The sequence below is a fragment of the Canis lupus genome, chromosome 1, assembly GCF_003254725.2.
Source record: "Canis lupus dingo isolate Sandy chromosome 1, ASM325472v2, whole genome shotgun sequence".
In the NCBI taxonomy this organism is placed as follows: Eukaryota; Metazoa; Chordata; class Mammalia; order Carnivora; family Canidae; genus Canis; species Canis lupus.
Window position 1 is genome coordinate 36,281,684 of NC_064243.1, and position 18,112 is coordinate 36,299,795.

The 18,112-nt window shown below is 37.9% G+C and overlaps 1 long non-coding RNA gene across 5 annotated transcripts in view; it reads left to right on the forward strand.

Annotated features, from left to right (window-relative positions):
• LOC118351272 (uncharacterized) overlaps positions 1-18,112 on the forward strand; it is a 69,907-nt gene that overhangs the window by 1,942 nt on the left and 49,853 nt on the right. For 3 of the 5 annotated variants that reach the window (XR_004806472.2, XR_004806473.2, XR_004806475.2), the window contains exon 2: positions 17,857-17,917. The exons of 1 other annotated variant lie outside the window; for it this stretch is intronic. This is a non-coding gene — a long non-coding RNA (uncharacterized LOC118351272). Of the gene's footprint in view, positions 1-10,904; positions 11,001-17,856; positions 17,918-18,112 lie in introns of those variants that run through there. One more of the 5 variants, XR_004806478.2, reaches the window with a different exon arrangement.

Genomic DNA, 18,112 nt, shown 5'->3' on the forward strand with positions numbered 1-18,112 from the left:
ATCACATAAAAATAATGAGATTTTTGAGCATATTCAAAAGTGAAACATCTAGGGATAATGCTTGTCTAGACCTTGGTTATCAATGAAGGAAAAGTATCCGTTCCTGAGAATTGATCATCACAATCCTGCCCACAGGTGGGTTTAAAAACCTCAAACCAAAAATGTCATTTATAGTAGTTTCAGATTTGACCTTCCAGCTAAGTAAAAATTTCATTTAAAGTAGTTTCAGGTTTGACCTTCCAGCTAAGTAAATAAATAAAAGACCCCCCCCCACAAAATCTACAAGGAAGCAAGGCACCATGAGCAAGAATAAGAATTACCAGTATCAGATCTGCACAGTTTCAGAATGAGACTATGAAATAAATATCTTCAGCAAGATTTGAGACTCTGAAGAGACCTATCAAAATATGTGCAAAGATCAAGAAACTATAAAAATGACAAAAATACTGTCAAAGAATTTTGGAATTTATAGGAATAAAAACATTGTAATTAAAATTAAATGCTAGGACTAAAAACATTGTAATTAAAATTCAAGGAATGCTAGATCTAAACAGAGGTTTAGAAACAGAGCTAGAGAAGGAATCAAGAAAATTGAATATGATTCTGAAGAATATGATCCTGGAAAGAAAAAGAAAGCTGTTAATCCATTTGGAACAGAGAGTGATAACTTCTAATATATATTTAATCCCAGAAGGAGACAATATAGAAAAATGGAGAAAAATAAATATTTAAAGAGATGATATCTGAGAATTTAGAAAATTATCAAAAGACATCAAATCTCAAATCCATAATTACCAGAATGGAAAATAAAAAGCCACATCGTGGTAGAGAGTGAGATGACAAAGAATAGATCTGAAATGTGTGGAGAGAAAAGGTTGGTCACCTTAACGGAAAAGTAGTTGGACAGAGGGTTAGTGGCTCACTGACGAGAAAAAAAAATGAAAAATGACTTTTATATTATCTTTAATATGCTGAGAAAATAAAAACTCCTGAATTTAGAATTCTAAGAATTGGAACTCTAAATGAAAGAAACTACTTTTCAATTACAAGAGCACAATACAGACATTTTCAATAAGATTAAAAATTGAGTTTATCACACTAAATATGTGTGAAGGGAAATTCTAAAGAATGTGCTTTAGGTAGAAAGAAAATAATCCCAGATGGAAAGTTTGAAATCTAGACATGAATGGCAAGGGGGGGGCGGAAATGGTAAATATGGTGTGAATCTAATAAACTTTAACTTCATAAAATAATAACGTCTAATTTGTGGTGTTGTAAAACAAGATGAAACCAAAATATTGGACAAAACTAAAATATAAATTAGTAGGGGATGACCAGAATTACATCATTCAAAGAGGCTTGTATTCTTTAGGTAATGGAAAAGCTTGACCTTAAATGTAGCAAGAATGCATGTTATGATACCTAGTATAGAGAATATATAATTTGTAAACTAATAGGACAAAGAAGAGTGAGAAAATGAAAACAACAGTTACTTTAAAAGTAATGTATAATTTATATAAATTTAGAAAGTAACTTATAAAGAAAATTTATAAAGTGATCTCTAATTAATCCCTCAAACATAAGGCTAGAGCAATGGTTTTCAACCAGGGGTGGTTTTGCCAACATCTGGAGACATTTTTGATTGTCACATGTAGGGGACGGGAACACCACTGGTATCTAGTGAGCAGAGACCAGTGTTGCCATAGGACAGGTCCCTATGACAAAGAATTATCCAGCCCAAAATATCAATAGCACTGAGATTCAGAAATTCTGGAATAGAGAAAGATTAGAAGTAAAAGAATCAAAGAAGATATCCAGATATATCAGTTTTGACTGGTTTGTTGTGGTGTCAAACAACTCCAGAATCTCGGTGGCTAAAAACAAAAGCATGTATTTGTCACTCATGCCTATTGCCAATCACTTAGGGCTCTGTTCCTATGTCTCCTGCCTTCAAAGCCCTGATGACAAACAGCCATTTCCTTGAATTGGGCTAATCATAATGATAGCAGGAGGGTCTAACATCTCCTTCTTGAAAGTGAGGCACTTTGTTTCCATCTACAGATCACTTGCTGGAATTTGTGCCATAGCTCAACAAATCACGAAGGGTCCACAAAGTACAGTCTTAATCTGTGACCCAAAGGAAGGAGAACAGAGGCCTTCGGCAAACCAGAAGTATGACTACCACATCAGGCACATATTACCCAAAGAAGGCTACCATAGCTACATTAGCATCAAATGAAACAACTTTGAGACAAAAGCATTCCTAGAAGGGGAGCCTGGGTGGCTCAGCGGTTTAGTGCTGCCTTTGGTCCAGGGCCTGATCCTGGAGACCCAGGATCGCGTCCCCCATCAGGCTTCCTGCATGGAGCCTACTTCTCCCTCTGCCTGTGTCTCTGCCTCTCTCTCTGTGTGTGTGTGTGTGTGTGTCTCTCATGAATAAATAAATAAAATCTTTAAAAAAACAAAACAAAACAAAAACATTCCTAGAGATAAAGAGTCCCTTCACAATGATAAAGGAATTCAATTCACTCAAAGCTGTAACAATTCTAAATTTGTATTCACCCAGTAGCATAGCCTTAAGATCAACAGAGCAAAATCTGACAGTCTACAAGGAGAAGGAGAAGAACAAGAATCCATCAGCAGGGCTTCTGAGAAGGGGTTTACCCAGTGAAAACCAAATTTTCAGGTTCTTCAGCAAAAATAGATCAGGTCCAAATCAACACAGGTTTTGCCCCAGACTTCCTTAAGATGGGCATTCTAATTTGAATGAGATTTCTCCTTCTCTCAGGAGACATGTCCGCCTCTTATAACCAAAAGTTAACATGTGAAATAATTTTACTCTTCTGCTCAAAACACTCCAGTGACTTCCCGTATCACTCAAAATAAAAGGAGATGTCTTTACAATGGCCATTAGGCCCTTGTACAATCTGACTTTTCTCCCACTTAACCTTTCTGATCTAATTGAATACTGTGCTCCCAGGTCACGTCTCTCCAATCATACGGTCCTTCACTCTTCCTCGAAAACATTGCTTACACACTGTTGTGGACTGAATTGAGTTTCCCCTCCTTCTCCTAAATTGTTATGTTGAAATCAGAATGTGATTTTATATGAGGACAGAATCTTCGAAGAGCTGATTGAGTTAAACAGAGGCTGTTAGAGTAGCCCCAATTCAATTAGACTGGTGTCTTTGTAAGAAGAGAATATTAGGATACAGAGAGATGCCATGCACAGAGGGACAGCCATGTGAAGAGGGAGCAGGAAGGCAGCACTATGCAAGCCAAGGATAGAGGCCTCAGAAGAAACCAACCCTACTGATATCTTGATCTTGGCCATGTAGGCTCCAGAACTGTAAGAAAAAAAATTTCTGCTGTTTAACCACCCAGCCTGTGGTATTTTGTTTTGGCAGCCCTAGCAAGTGTATATACAAAGTCACCCCAGGGCATTTGAACATGTTCTCTTTGCCCAGAACCCTCTTTCCACAAATACACACAGGTCTCATTTTCTTACTAACTTCAGGTATACCTTTATACCAATATCTTCTCAGTGAGTCCTTCCCTGGTACCCTATATAAAAGTGAAACCTGCCTCTCCCAACACTCACTCTACCCCTCCCCTGCTTTATTCTCTGCACAGCACTTCTTACCACCTGCCACCTGTATATCATACCCATTTCATTGTTCTCTGTGTCTGTCACTAGAATGTGAGCATGTCCACTGGGTAAGATCTTTGTCTCTTTTATTTCCTCCTTTATTCTCAGAGACAGAATAGTGCTTATCACAAAGTAGGGATGTGATGAACAATTATCAAATACATTTTAGCAAATTCTCAGTAATCCAAATATTAAAGGCTTAAATGACTTATTTTTAAAGGAGAGGGCAGGCATTGCCTACAGAGAAAAGCAAGCTCACTGGCAAAGGGATCCAAGGCCTGACGAGGCAGGTGGGCTCATGGAGCAAAAGCATGGGACTCATCATAATTTCACCAAGAAAGCAAAGTAAACATACCATTTGTAGAACTTCTCTAGGATTTCAACATTCAGTCAGTAATTCCAAAAGCTAGGGAAAAAATGATTTCCTTTTATCTAGGGTGGCATTAGCAGATACAAAATTTTCTCTTTTAATGGGTAGTTTCTTCTACTTCCATTTTTTTTAAGAAAGTAGAACTTCTTTATCTAGTTTAGAGAATAGATGTTTAATAATATAATATATATATAATATATATAATATAAACTATAAAGAATGGTACTCAGCCTGTTTGTGTAAGTGTATTAATAATAATTAATAGGTGGACTCATTTAAATGTTAAGATACTGAAATGTTTGGGGGGACCTGGCTAGCTCAGTCAATGGAGGTTGTGACTCTAGATCTCAAGGTTGTGAGTTTGAGCCCCATGCCAGGTGTAGAGGTGACTTAAAATCTTAAAAAAAAAAAAAAAAAAAGTTGTACTGAAACGTCTTAATGTGAATACAGCAGGCTTTCAGACTTTTTGGCCCTCGGGGCTCTCCTAATTTTTATTGCGCTCTGTAATAATAGACGGATTTGTCATCCTGGGATAGTCTCCACTGATTTGAGTTTAAAGATATACTTCCTTTCATTCTGCACCCATGCATGACACAGGAACTCAATTGTGCGTAAAACATGTTACTTTAAACAAATAAGCAAAACCAAAATATTTTCAGATGACTTGGCTTTTGCCAGTAGGGTGAAATGTGGCCAGGAGTGGTTTGAATATATTTCATTTCATGGGCATTGAGAATAGTTATGGATCTTGACTTTGGAGTTGTTCAGAGTTGGTTTGAATCCCGTGTGACCACCTCCAAATTACTGTGGTCAAACCATGTAACCTCTTTTCTGCATTTGTGGAATTCATAATTCAGAAATGTGTAAATGAGGATCATAACACTTACCTCATTTAATTCATGTAAGGTTAGATGAGATAATGCACATAAAGTATTTAGACACCTAGTAAATGTGTAATAAATGTTAACTATCATTAATGTCATTATCTCATGCATTGACTTTTATGCTTATTTCCTCTGTGGTTTTCTAAGTTTTCACACTGACAGGAAGGTTTCTTTAAAAATATAATAACACACAAAGAATCCATAATCTTAAAATGTACTCCCCTTTTAAGATTATTTAATGAAGGGCCTTTTTAAAAAAAAGATTTTATTTACTTATTCGTGAGAGACCAGAGAGAGGCGGAGACACAGGCAGAGGAAGAAGCAGGCACCATACAGGAAGCCCGATGTGGGACTCGATCCCGGGACTCTGGGATCACACCCTGAGCTGAAGGCAGATGCTCAACTGCTGAGACACCCAGGCATCCCAAATGAGGGGCCTTCATTAAGAAAAGTCAAATCTCATGAATCAGGCCACCTTTTCCCTTCCTTATGAGATCTCCATAGTTAGATGTAAGGGAATAAAATTGAGAACCTGAAGAATCTTTATTACTGTAGAGACAAAGCAAGTTTCTCTCTGACAGCTTTGAACACAATAGAGTGCAAACAAGGGATTACCAAATAAACCTATTGTTTTCTAAAATGTTTCTATTTATTGTTTTATTAGGTTAGATGTGCAGAATTTCTTTTATTTTTTTTTATTTTTTATTTATTGAAGTTCAATTTGCCAACATATAGCATATCACCCAGTGCTAGATGTGCAGAATTTCAAGGCCAGAAAAATAAATTAGGGACAAAACAGTTATTTGGTAACTTGTTTGCCTTAATTTGATAGTTGTAGGCTCTGGAGTCATGGGCAGTGCAGTACCTTTCTTTGACACAGAAAAGAGGATCCCTGCTTGGAAAGTCATGCTTTACAGGACTCTCCTTTGGCCTTCCCTTGTGCTACTCCCTCCCTATCAAATGAGGAGTTCAGGGGGCCAACTGTCTACCCCCTTTTTAGACCATACATGAAGTACCTAGGACCCCCATATTTCCAAGTTTGTTTTCCTTAAGCAGACAATTGACAGTGTGCACATACCTGTGTCCCAGGCATGGCCAAGGAGCAATGGTTTTGGAAATGAGGGGATGTGGTGGGGGATATAAACGCAGCTGCATGTGTGAATTGGGATGTCTGCATGCCTGTACACAAAACTCTTCACCATGCAAGATACAGCCTAGTATGACAAGGAAAGAGGAAACCAGTTGTAGGTTGAGGGGCCCGGGTGTGGAGGGGCTGCTGAATTCTAGAACTCTAAGGAATGCAAGAATTTTAATTTAAATCTAGTCTCCCACTTCTTTGAAAGGTAAGTTATCAAACATACTTCATCTAGCTCTTTGTTTCCCATATTTGTATAACTTTTGTTCTGTGATAGTATGCTATGTCATGTGACATGGAATTCCATTTGCACTCTTGCTCTGGATCCCACAAAAGTCAGAAGTAGGCTGCAGCACAGGACATGTACAGAGAGCCATAGATCATAGAATGTCAGAGCTGGCAATTGTCAAGATCAATATAGTACAATCATTTCATTTTACTAGAAGCAAAATTACATTGTGCAGGGATTGACAAAAATTTACAGCTTTATAGATTCTTTGAGGAAAGAAAACATAGGTACTATGATTCAGTAGATATGATGGTTAAGAATTGTTTTAACATTGTTAGTTATTGTATTTTAAATTTATCAGAAGATTTTGATATGTGTGTTTGTGCACTTATAAAAGTTTGGAGGCACCTGGGTGACTCAGTTGGCTAAGCGTCCAACTCTTGATTTCAGCTTGGTTCATGATTTCAGGGTTGAGAGGTCGAGCCCTGTGTGCTTAGCGTGGAGCTTGCTTAAGATTCTTTCCCTCTTGAGGATCCCTGGGTGGCGCAGCGGTTTGGCGCCTGCCTTTGGCCCAGGACGCGATCCTGGAGACCCGGGATCGAATCCCACGTCGGGCTCCCGGTGCATGGAGCCTGCTTCTCCCTCTGCCTATGTCTCTGCCTCTCTCTCTCTCTCTCTCTCTGTGACTATCATAAATAAAAATTAAAAAAAGGCATCTGCTTAAAAAAAAAAAAAAAAAAGATTCTTTCCCTCTGCCCCTGCTTCCTTCTCCTGCTTTTTCTCTTTCTCTCTTAAAAAAAAAAAAAAAAGTTTGATTAACTTTTCCTGATGGGTGGTGGTTGGAGGTATACTGGTGAATTAGAATTCAAGCCTCATACTTCTTCAGGTAGCCCCTACCCACTTCTAGAAGGTTCTGATCTAAGTCCTTCAATAAGAAGCAGACCTAAGTGGATCCTTCTATCCAGGTGACCATACTCTTCCACCTGATGCCTTCATCATGGCCACTATTGAATGCACCAGGAGCAGACGCCCAACTCAAGGGAGCCCACTTACCAAACACCTAGTAAATAACTGATAGGATTATTTTGCCTGACAAGGGTATTAGTGACTAGTTAGATTCTCTCTTAGAAAATTTGAGTGTAAAATAGAGAGGAAACTGGGAGTAGGTATGGAGGCAAAGTGAATGCCACAGAGAGAGAAAGCAGCATGGGAACATCATGAGTAAGCAGAAGCTGAAAGGGTAGAAGCATTGAGGTCAACTAAAGAGTCCACAGACAAAGAATCAAGGAGCAAAGCTGAATCATGTGGTGAAGACTGGGTGAAAACAGATTTGTGGCTCAGATGGGGTTGGGTCAGGGGTGGAAGCAAAATAGCTTGGTCCTTAGCACCACTCAGGTTCCCAATGACTTATCAGTTCAAGATACTCCAAACGTCCTGAGGCTTGCCTGACTGAAACTGATTTTGTTCTCCCCAAGGATTCTTCCATTTAGCTTTTCCTGGAACCTAGGAACAAAACACTGATCACGAATAACATTTACTGATCCCTCACTTTTCACCAGAGCTGTTTTAAGAGTTTTTCAAGAATTTTTGCTTTACCCTCAGAACAATGATTTGAAGTATTTTCACTAATCCCATTTAAAAATAAGAAAACCAAGGCAAGAAATGTTAAATCAGTTGCCCTAGGTCACATAGTGGTCTTATGGGGAATAGAACTTGGAATTCAAATGTAGGTAGCATGATTTAGAGCCTAAGCTCAAATCAACCATAATACCACTTCTGTATGTTTCAGATTTGTTTTCTGTCTTCTTGTATTTATTATTATTTTACTGCTCACCCCCTGCATGCCATATTCTCGAATAGGTTTATGTTCCTGGCAGCCTAGAGTTTCTAAGTAATGTAATTCTCAGCAACAACAGACCTGCCGTTTCAATCACCAGGCAATTAATTTTAGCTTTCTTTTCATGGGCATATAGTCAGAGGTTTTTTTGTTTTTTGTTTTTGTTTTTTCTGATTCTGCTGTGCACACAGCAGGACAACTCCTTGGAATATAATGTTCTCTTTGACCTGCTCCTAAGAAGAGTGATCCTCTAAAACAGCACATCCTGTCCTAAACTCAGCTAAATTATAGTCGGTCTCCTCCCCGAGACTGTGAATTCCTGAAGGCACTAATTGTTCTTTTCTTTTTATTTGTCTCTAGTAGGTCTTGCAATGTCTGTGACAACAATACTCCAAAACAGGTCAGTAAATGAACATAGTGGCTCCTTATTTATACTCTGGACTTCAGATGTTCATTCACACTCTGTTCTAGTCTACCTTGGGGACAAGCCTATTTGGTCAATAGAGAATATATACCTAATCCAAGGTGGCTTTCAACTCAGAATGGTAATACGTAGGCATTTAAGACAATTACTTTGGTATTAGAGACAGAAGACCAGACCAATAATTTTGTGTTAAGATAGGTAACTGAGTTAATAGTACATAATTAAAAAAATAAGACTTTATTTGTATAGCACTTTATAGAATGAAAAGCATTCATATTTCTATGGTCTCATTGCATGCTCACAGTGTACTTTGAAGATTTATTATTCTGGTCTTGAAGTCTTTGCCTGTGCTAAACCATGGCGGGCAGCCATGTGGGTCAGTGGGGTCTTCTCTGCTGCTGCAGTTCTATGAGACTCTCTACTCTGAGCTCCTGAATGTCATTGCCTAGAAAATCCCAGGATTGGGGTGGGATGGTGTAAGGATGGAGGAGTTCTTCCCCAGCTCCCTCTGTGATTAAGCCTCTGAGAATGAGGGGGCAGGTGAAGGTTTGTCCCCTGAGTATCACCCTTCCTCTTGTCACCAATCTGCCAGTCTTCTCCAATCCATCACACACCTAACTGTGATGGAGATTGAAGAAGTGTTTTTCTAAAGGATCAAATTTCAGAGGGGATGGAATCTTTTTCTAAGGAAAGTGAACCATGGAAAACTTTCTCTCCTGTTCTCCTTCATCTCTGCCCTTCTCCTGTCTATGCTGCCTTTCCCATCAATTCCTTTTCTCTGGTCTTCCATACCTTTCCTTGATAATTTCCACTATTCTCCATGTAGAGATGCTCCCACCACCATTTCTACCTTCCTAAACCTTAGTCCAATTATTAATTCAAGAAGTTTTTGTCTGCTCCATCATTCATTATTCAGAGGAGAGACTATGGGCCATAGTCCTGCAAATGATGATGGTTTGAGAATTTCCAAATCCACTGCAATCTCCCAACCAGAGATACCCAGGCCAATCTCCTCACAAGTTTACCTGGGATACTGGCTCACACTGCCACAGCCCAAACTTACTCTGTGATAATACACTCAAATTTCTTATGCAGTCATCCTAACCCCCTTGAGAACAATAAACTCTGGCATTATTGTAAGGGTCTTAGACTCTTTTCTGAGCTTGGATCAGGTTACCAGAGCCTCTACTAGGTACAAGTCTGTTTCTTTTTGTTGTCAAAGAAGGATAAACCATTTCCGATTAATTTTTTAAAATTTCAAATCCTTTCTTTCTCCACAACAAACTCAGTTCCCCTTTCCCAAGGGAATGGGGTTAATTGATTCCAGCACAGTGTAAGAAAATGGAGCCTTAGAGAAATTAAGTGAATTACCAAGCAATGGCAGACACACACACTACAATGTCTCACTCATAAATATTAATTGTCTACTTTGCAAGTAGAGATTTACTGGCAGCTCTGAGGAAACTTCTGATGGTAAATTATTGAATCTATTTGTTGATCTCATTTTCCATATTTCTTTCATTTCCTTTCCAGCTCCTTCTTTTTTTTTAAGTGTTAAATATATTCAAAAGCTTTTGATTTAGAATGATCCAAGATGTAAAGTTTTGTCTCTTACATTGACAAAGTGGAAATGTCTGAAGACAAGAAGGAAAAGGTTAAATATTCTTTATGTCATAACTTCTTCACAGATCCCCAGAGTTAATGTTCATAGCATTTATATTCTGATTATCCCCTCCAACAACCCTCTGCCTTACACAGAGTAGGAACTCAAGAGAATCTCTTAGAATTCCATGTATGATATATTGAGAATTTTTAAGTAAAATCATCCTGGAAGTCTGATCCTTGCCAGTAAAATTCATGCCAGGTCAATTCCCTACCAACCAATTCTGCTCAGCTGTTGAGATTGTTCTCTCTCTTTTTTTTTTTTTAATTTTGTGGAAGTTAATGTGTTTACCAAAATGGAAGGATCTGAAAAATATTTTTCCCTTTATTTTGAAGAGTTCCATTTCTGGCAGAAAAATAATTCTGGCGCATTATTTTCTTTGCAATGACTTGCTTAAGGAGATGTGTACTTCTCCCCCTTCCTCACTCAGCTTTTCGGGTCAAGCCTAAAGACAGGAGCTAAACAAACACAGCTCTTCCTCACTTTGCCTCTGTCCAAAAATTTCATTTCACCTTTGTGAAGCCCCCTCTCTCCACCATATTTTTCTTTCTCTCTCTTTCTCTTTTTCTCTCCATCTCTCTTTCTCTCCCTCTCTCTGTCTTTCCTATATCTAATATATACCTGCAGAAAGTGGAATTTCCTTTGGTAAATGCTTGTTACATATGTTTTTAACAATTGCTTTAAGTGCCAGGAATTGGTCTTTTCACTTCTGCCAGCAGCCTAAGCATCCCTGGAACATATTTCCAGATTTTCAAGGAAAGAAGCCCTGTTTTCAAGCTAAGAGTAATGAGCCCTCTTTTTTCATACTGGTGAGTATGCCACAGGATGGGTATGACCCATGGTCTTTCCAGTAGCCATGAAAGAATGTGATGGACTTCAAAGGCATTACTTTCAAGCTCAGGGAATTGTAGATGAAGGTGTGCCACACAGCAAGAGTGCAGACTGAGTAAATGTTTCATGGGATGGAAAATGGAAGTCAAATAAACCCAGTAAGACCTTATTAGAATAAGACCTGATTATTACAGTCATGGTCAAGGGAGCCTTTTTACTCCTTATTTTTCCACCCTTCTGCCACTACTCCCCTTTCCACCGACACCAACGACAGCATAGTGAATTGGAGGACAGTGAGTGGGGAAGCGGAGCAAATGGGAACCAGACGGAGTCTCTTCCTGCTGCTCTATGGGTTTTTGAACCTGAATCAGGCTCAGGCCGGAGGATCCAGAAAAACTTTGTATCAGTTGAGAGATTGAAATGAGATACGACTAGCTTTTTTTATATATCTAAAGATGATAGGTTTATTATTTCCTGAAAACCATCAGAGATGCTATGAAATCTCTCTAAGAAATGTCCCAAGAGAATGAAGAAAGGCATACATGAGAAAGGATAAAGATTTATTTTTCTTCCCTCTTCATATACAACTGTGCCCAACTTAATAAATTAGTGATATATTTCATGAATAAATTTTTGGCAAAAGCTTTACATCAATTTATTTTACTTTGGTTGAGAAATCCACATGACCAGATCCCCTGCAGCACGTTAACCTTAAATAAACGAAGAAACTCCGAATGACTTGGGTGAGAAGAAATCGTTCCTCATTTAAATAATGAAGATTTAAATATCCTCTATAAGCTTTTCTAGCATTTGCTCAAGATGCTTATGAGCTCCTTTCAGTTAGGCAGTACTTCAAATAAAAATGCTCTCTGACACTGGAAATACAGCTTGGAGCAATTCAGATAATGGCTCATAGCCTTGGTCCTTGCTAGAATCTTATTTCACATAACACGTTATGGGGAATTATGAAGAAGTTCATAATCTTCCTTTGAATAAGAATGCAAGAGAACTATTTATTCCAAGTATTATCTTAGATAATGTGTAATGTTCTCTTAGGCTAGCTAACTTTGGTCTGGCCATGTGCCAGAATGTAGTTAGTACACACGGGCTTAGAGGAAATTTTACGGTGGTGAATTGGATAATTTCTTGAGGATGGATATTCCATTTCTTCCAGTTATATAATAATTTTGATATTTACTCTTTGGAGACTGTTGCCTCTTGCTCTATACTGTGCCAAAATGTAGGCTGGGCCCCTGTGCAATAATTAAGACCCCAACCAATGAAATGTTAGGGCTTCTGTGAAAGCAATGGAAGTGTCATGAAACCGAGAATGTGCACACATTGAGAATGTCAGACTCACCCCATGTGATTGCCAAGAATTAAATGCATTTTTCTTTCCAGAAGAGATTAGACTGTAATCTCCAAATACAGTAAGAAATGTGTATGTGAAGGGTAATTGGTTTCTTCTTTCTTTTCGTATCCCATATGGTTAAAGAATATCCAAAGAATTAAGTAGAAAATATTACATCTAAGATTTAGATTAGACAAAATAAGAAAAACTTTAAGTAAGGATTGCTAAGAAAGAATGTGGAATCCCTTGGACCAGTTCTATAGTAAAGGCAGTACCCTGGTTTTGTTGTTGAGATATATGTCACTGATGGCAAGTGGTTGAGCTCTAGAAGTTCATCCAGTGCCCTAAGGTACATTCCTCATGTTCCCGGTTTTCACAAACATTTCAGTTTAGGATATAGAGAGGTCTGTGAAATGCTTGGTGCCTCCTGTGTTGCCTTCCACTTGTGGGTTTCCAGAACATTAAACAAAGATATCATTTAAATTTAAACTAGAACCTAGGCTTAAATGTTTTCAAACTGAACTGCTTTTCCTAAAAAAAAAATTATAACTTTGACATTTAAAAATAAAATCAAGAATCTTATTTATAACCAACTATTTAAAAATCGTCAAACATTTTACTCATTTCCATGTGGGAAGGCGCCTATTTCCAAAAAGCTTGGGAATAGGCATATCCTTTCAGAGATTCTACCAGAAACCATCCTTATAGAAGTTGTGAATGCCCATGTCATCAAATAGGATACTCCTATTAAGTTGTATGGTTGGTGGTAGATTAGTGAAATCTAATCTATGCTCCCAATTGATTGACTCAATGAAATTATACACAAAAAGTCTATGATCTTGAAAAATAGAAGGCAGAAAAATGCAAGTTTCTATCACTGTTGTGCAAGCAAAATCCTTAGGAAAAATAATGATGACAGATTCAATGAACCTGTGAAAGTTATAGTTTCAATATTAGCCTACATATTTATATAATCTATTGGCATAAAATCATGATAAACATACTCATGTGAAAACATCATTTATTTTGAAAGTTCCTTATTATAATCTTCTTAGAATTATCCAACCATTTAATGCATTATTTAATACCTATTAAAAAGAAAAATCATTCAACTTAGAAGACAAATTATAGGATTGCTTTTCTTCAAAAAAGATTTGATTTTCTGTAATCAAACGCAAAGCTTTTTCCCTTTGAATCTCCATTTCTTCCCAATTCATACTACCAACAATTTTCTTCTTGTATTTTTATTGTAACCTTGGAAAAATCTATAGGCTATAACTATGTCCCTCTGAGTTTTCTCTTTTCAACTACATAACTTTAGCTTTCCTTGGCTCTTAATATGTTGTCTTCTCTAATGGCTGAGTTTTTCCAGCTTGTCCTTTGCATCTCCATGGAGTTGTTATTATACATGTTGCCCAAGTAGTTGGGAGCTGAGATGCACATGAGATCCTTTGTACAATCAGTCCCAATCTGCATCTTCGTTTATACTTGGGGCATAAACCAGACACAATCTCAGATTAGGTGGAATCTACTAGGCTCTCTGCCGCCTCATAGTGGGGCAAGGGTGGAAAGAGCTTCTTGTATCACTGGGTTTGGCTTAATGTGGCAGTGGCCCTTTCAGACCAGAGAAGGAAGAGATCCAGTGCCTTCTCTCCCATGGCATCCAGCATGGAACTTTCTTCTAATGCATCGCCAACAACCAAGAAGAAAGGCAGGTGCTGAGAAACTGATTCTTCCCAGAGCTTTAGTTTTATCCTCTATCCAGGGCTTCTTCCTTAGGTAAATCGAGGGCTCTGGTCTGTTTGTTTACACAGCAGCCTCATTATATCATAGTCAGGTGGTGAATGAAGCAAAAGATGCCATCATAAATATTTGAAAAAAGAAAGACAAATACCTTGGGAATTCTGGAATCCCCTACATATGGCATTTGAAAATAGATCCTAATTCTCTGAACTTTGTCTGACTCTTCTATAAGGAAGTAGTAGAAACAGTCACAGCACCAATGGTGTGCTAATGAGTGTTTAACAACAGGCTCTCCGAAAAAAAATTATGCACTTATATATGTATATAAGTGTATTATAAATTTTACTGATACAACGATGTGTAGCACACAACTGACAAATAATAATAAAATACACAATAATCTTTATTATAAATTCCATATAGCCAATTGATTCTTACAGACTGATGTGATTGAATTTTGCTAAACTCTTAGTATGTAGCCAACCTACAGTTGTAATTAATGAATAAGTATTGTTCTGAAGTGAGTGATGATTGATATTTCTATTTACATTAATGAGCAAGACCAAAGTGAAAGTGAAACAATGAAGATGTATGTCAAACTTCATTAGTGTATCAATGATGTCAGCACCTTTTTGCTTCAAATCTTGGGAGAACAGTCCTTAATTTTTTTGTGCTACTTGCATTGTAATGGTGACAGATACAAGTTTAATCTACATTAACATTTTTCTTCATTACTTCTCATGACTAGACAATGGAAAAAGGAATAAATCAGGTTCTGACTGGTAGCTACCATGATCAATTTAAAGCTACTAACATAATATTACTGATTGCAGAGCTGAAGAGATGCACAGCTGCACCTCGTCATATATTCTTCCTACCATAAAAATGGAATATGTGTAATAACCTCAAAGGCATAAATAATAGAAAAATGTAGTATAATAATGAGGATGTGATGAGTTTGGGATATTTGTTATGTTTCTTTTTAATATGATTCATTTAATACGTAAGTTTGCATAATGTAATTTTTAATAATGGCTTTAACAACTGGCTCACAAAATCCCTGAAAAGTTATTAGCCCTTGTAAGCCAGCACAAGTGAGCTCCAGAATATCATGGATCATAGCTCAGAGGAATTAAAACATTATAATAATAGGAAATTAGAGCTGGAATGAATCTTATCCATTGTTCCTGGTAAGTGTGGACTCTGACGTGTAATGGTTTGTGGAAAAGACTATCAACATAGTAAGTTCTGGTCTGGTTCCCAGATCCCTGGTGGTATGAATCACTGAGAAACCATCTCTAGTACGAGTTGGCCTTTTTCATGGGGAAGCTTGGCAGGGGAGTGGCAGTTCTTAATAAAGTCCAGGCCAATTTCTGTGTCTGTTTGTCATACTACATGTTTTGTACATATATGTGGGGAAAGGTGCAGCAGAGAAAAAGGCACATGTTGGGAAGCCATATCCTACTGCCCAGGACTCTAAACCCTAAGCAATCTGGAGCTTTGGGAATGTCTGGGTTCCAGGAGGAGAAAGATTTTTCTTTCTATGTTCAGAAGCAATCAGTGAGAGTAAGCATGGAAATGGTAAAGATTTAGGAGAGAAATGAAGTTTCAATATTGTGATTATGCAGAATGGGAGACAGAAAAGTTAAAATCATCAACTCCAGCTGGTTCTAGAATCATAATAGCTCAGAACAGTTAACATTTACTGTTTCACTGCATATTTATAATATGCTAAGTGCTTTACATGCATAATTTCACTTAAACTTCACCACGACTATAGAAAATAGATATTATTTTTCTTGCCATTTTTCAGATAGGGAAATTGGATGAAGTAGTTGCACAAAACAATACAGATAGAAATGGGAAGAGCTGGAATTGGTAGGAACCACAAACCTTTGAATCATGAATATATGCAGTTGTCTTATTTTCTCCATCAGCTGCCCACTTATTGGGACCAAGAATAATAGGGTTGGGTTAGTAACCAGTAATCTACTGGTTAGATTGGAGAGAAAAACAAGGGAGAAGTGGGGAAAGAGTTGTTTTTGGTTTTCTGGAATTCTTATCTATGACCAGGATGAAAAAGGAAATAGACTATTTCTACCACCATTAAAACCTGGGGTCAAATACCATCAAGAACAAAGTGTTATGAGTAACCAAAAGATTGTCAAATTCCAGGGTCTTGAACTAGGAATGAAGACTGTAGTAATAGTTCCCTCAACGTAAGTTTCTGGAATCACTTAACTATTTGTCTTCATAGAATGTAATCTTTATCCCAAAACTGGCCTGAGAGAAACAGAGGCAAATGCCTGCTGGCTGTCAGACTAAAGATAGGGATTAATTAAGAAGTGGCAATGGTATTTGTCCCTGGATTTGGAGTAATGTCTCAACAGGCTGGTCTATAGCTGCCTGAAGCTCTGCTGGTAGTGGGAGTAGACAAGACAAAGTGGGAGAACCTACATGGATCTGCTCCACTGTAGTTCTGAGTTGGTGATTTGGATTCAGTATGGTTTTAATTCCATACCTTCAAGGTGGCAAAACTACTGGCAACAATTTTCTTTCTGTTATACAAATCATCTCTCAGCTCATTTAATGTCTTAAGATAGGGCTTATTATAGCTTTTATTGTGGTGGTTTCAATGGCTAGACCCAAATGCAAGTCAGGACAAAGATGAAGGAAAAAGGACATGCTTGCTAATATCATCCATGGCAGTTTTAAAATATGACCCCAAAATATCAAGGTGAGAGTCTATGTCTTTTCAGTAGTTGTAGCTAGAAGCTAAGTGGTGATCTCTGAGCCCACATCAGAAAGTGCTGTGTAGCTCCTACCTGGTCTTCTTAGGACTCTCTGGGACACTCCCACTCAGAATCCAGTCTGCATAGTGTGAGATGCATATGCCTCATGGAAAATGACAGATAGATTCTCTGTTCATCAGTTTAGTGGAACAAAGTCATCTCAGCCTGCCAGACAAATGAGTGAAGAAGCCATCTTATAAATGGCTCCCCTTCTTCCAGATATATCTTGTTCCAGCCATGTAAGTCTTTCTGGCTAAGTCCCCAGATATTGAGGGCAGAGAAAAAGCTGTCCCAACTGTGCCCCTTCCTAATTCATGACCTACAGAATCTGTAAGCATGGTAGGATGGTCATTGTTATATGTTACTAAGTTCACAATGCTGTTTTTTCAGAGGTTAACAAGAACACATACTAACAAACATCTCTGCAAGCGTAAACATTAGAGTGCATCTGACATGTGAAACACCAGGAAAACACCAGGATCACATTGTTGTGTGCTTCAGGGGCAAGAGTTTCCTGGGTTCTTGGCTCTTGGAATAGTGGAGGTTCTGTGAGTCAGAGTCCCCTCATCAACTTTCAAGAAAACTGGCAGTGACTGAGTATTTCAAGCTAAAGTTGATAGAAGAAACACAAAAAGGAATAAGGACAGTTATTATAATCCCTATAATAATTATACTAGACATCTATTTTCACTGCGGCGCTGATTTGGGACTATTTCTGTATCTTCTTATTCTATTGCACTTCAGTATTTTGGGTACATAGTGTTTGGGGGCTATTTCCTTCTCCTTATTCTATTTATACTTGAATCTTGCATGTTTTGGGTGCACATTGGCAGCAAGCATTCAGAGCAGTATTATGTGCCCAGTGGCAGCATGAAGCACAGGCAATGATCATACTTTGGTCCAAATCAAATATGGAGTTGAATGACTCATGTCTCTGTTGCTCTCCAGAGGCTACCAGGAATGTAATTGGTGAGATGCTTGCTCCAGGTTCTGGGATGATCAGACCCAGGTGAGCTGTCGTTGAAAATTGTTCTGGGGGTAGAATATTCCTATTTCCATACTTCCAAGATAATATAACCAAAGTGAGCTCCATATTAAAAGAAATGTGTAAAGGATGCCCAGTTTCAACAATTGTATCAATATCAAAATTGTCTTTTTAATATGGTTTCCTGTTGATATTTTACTGAATGGTTTCTGGGTTAAA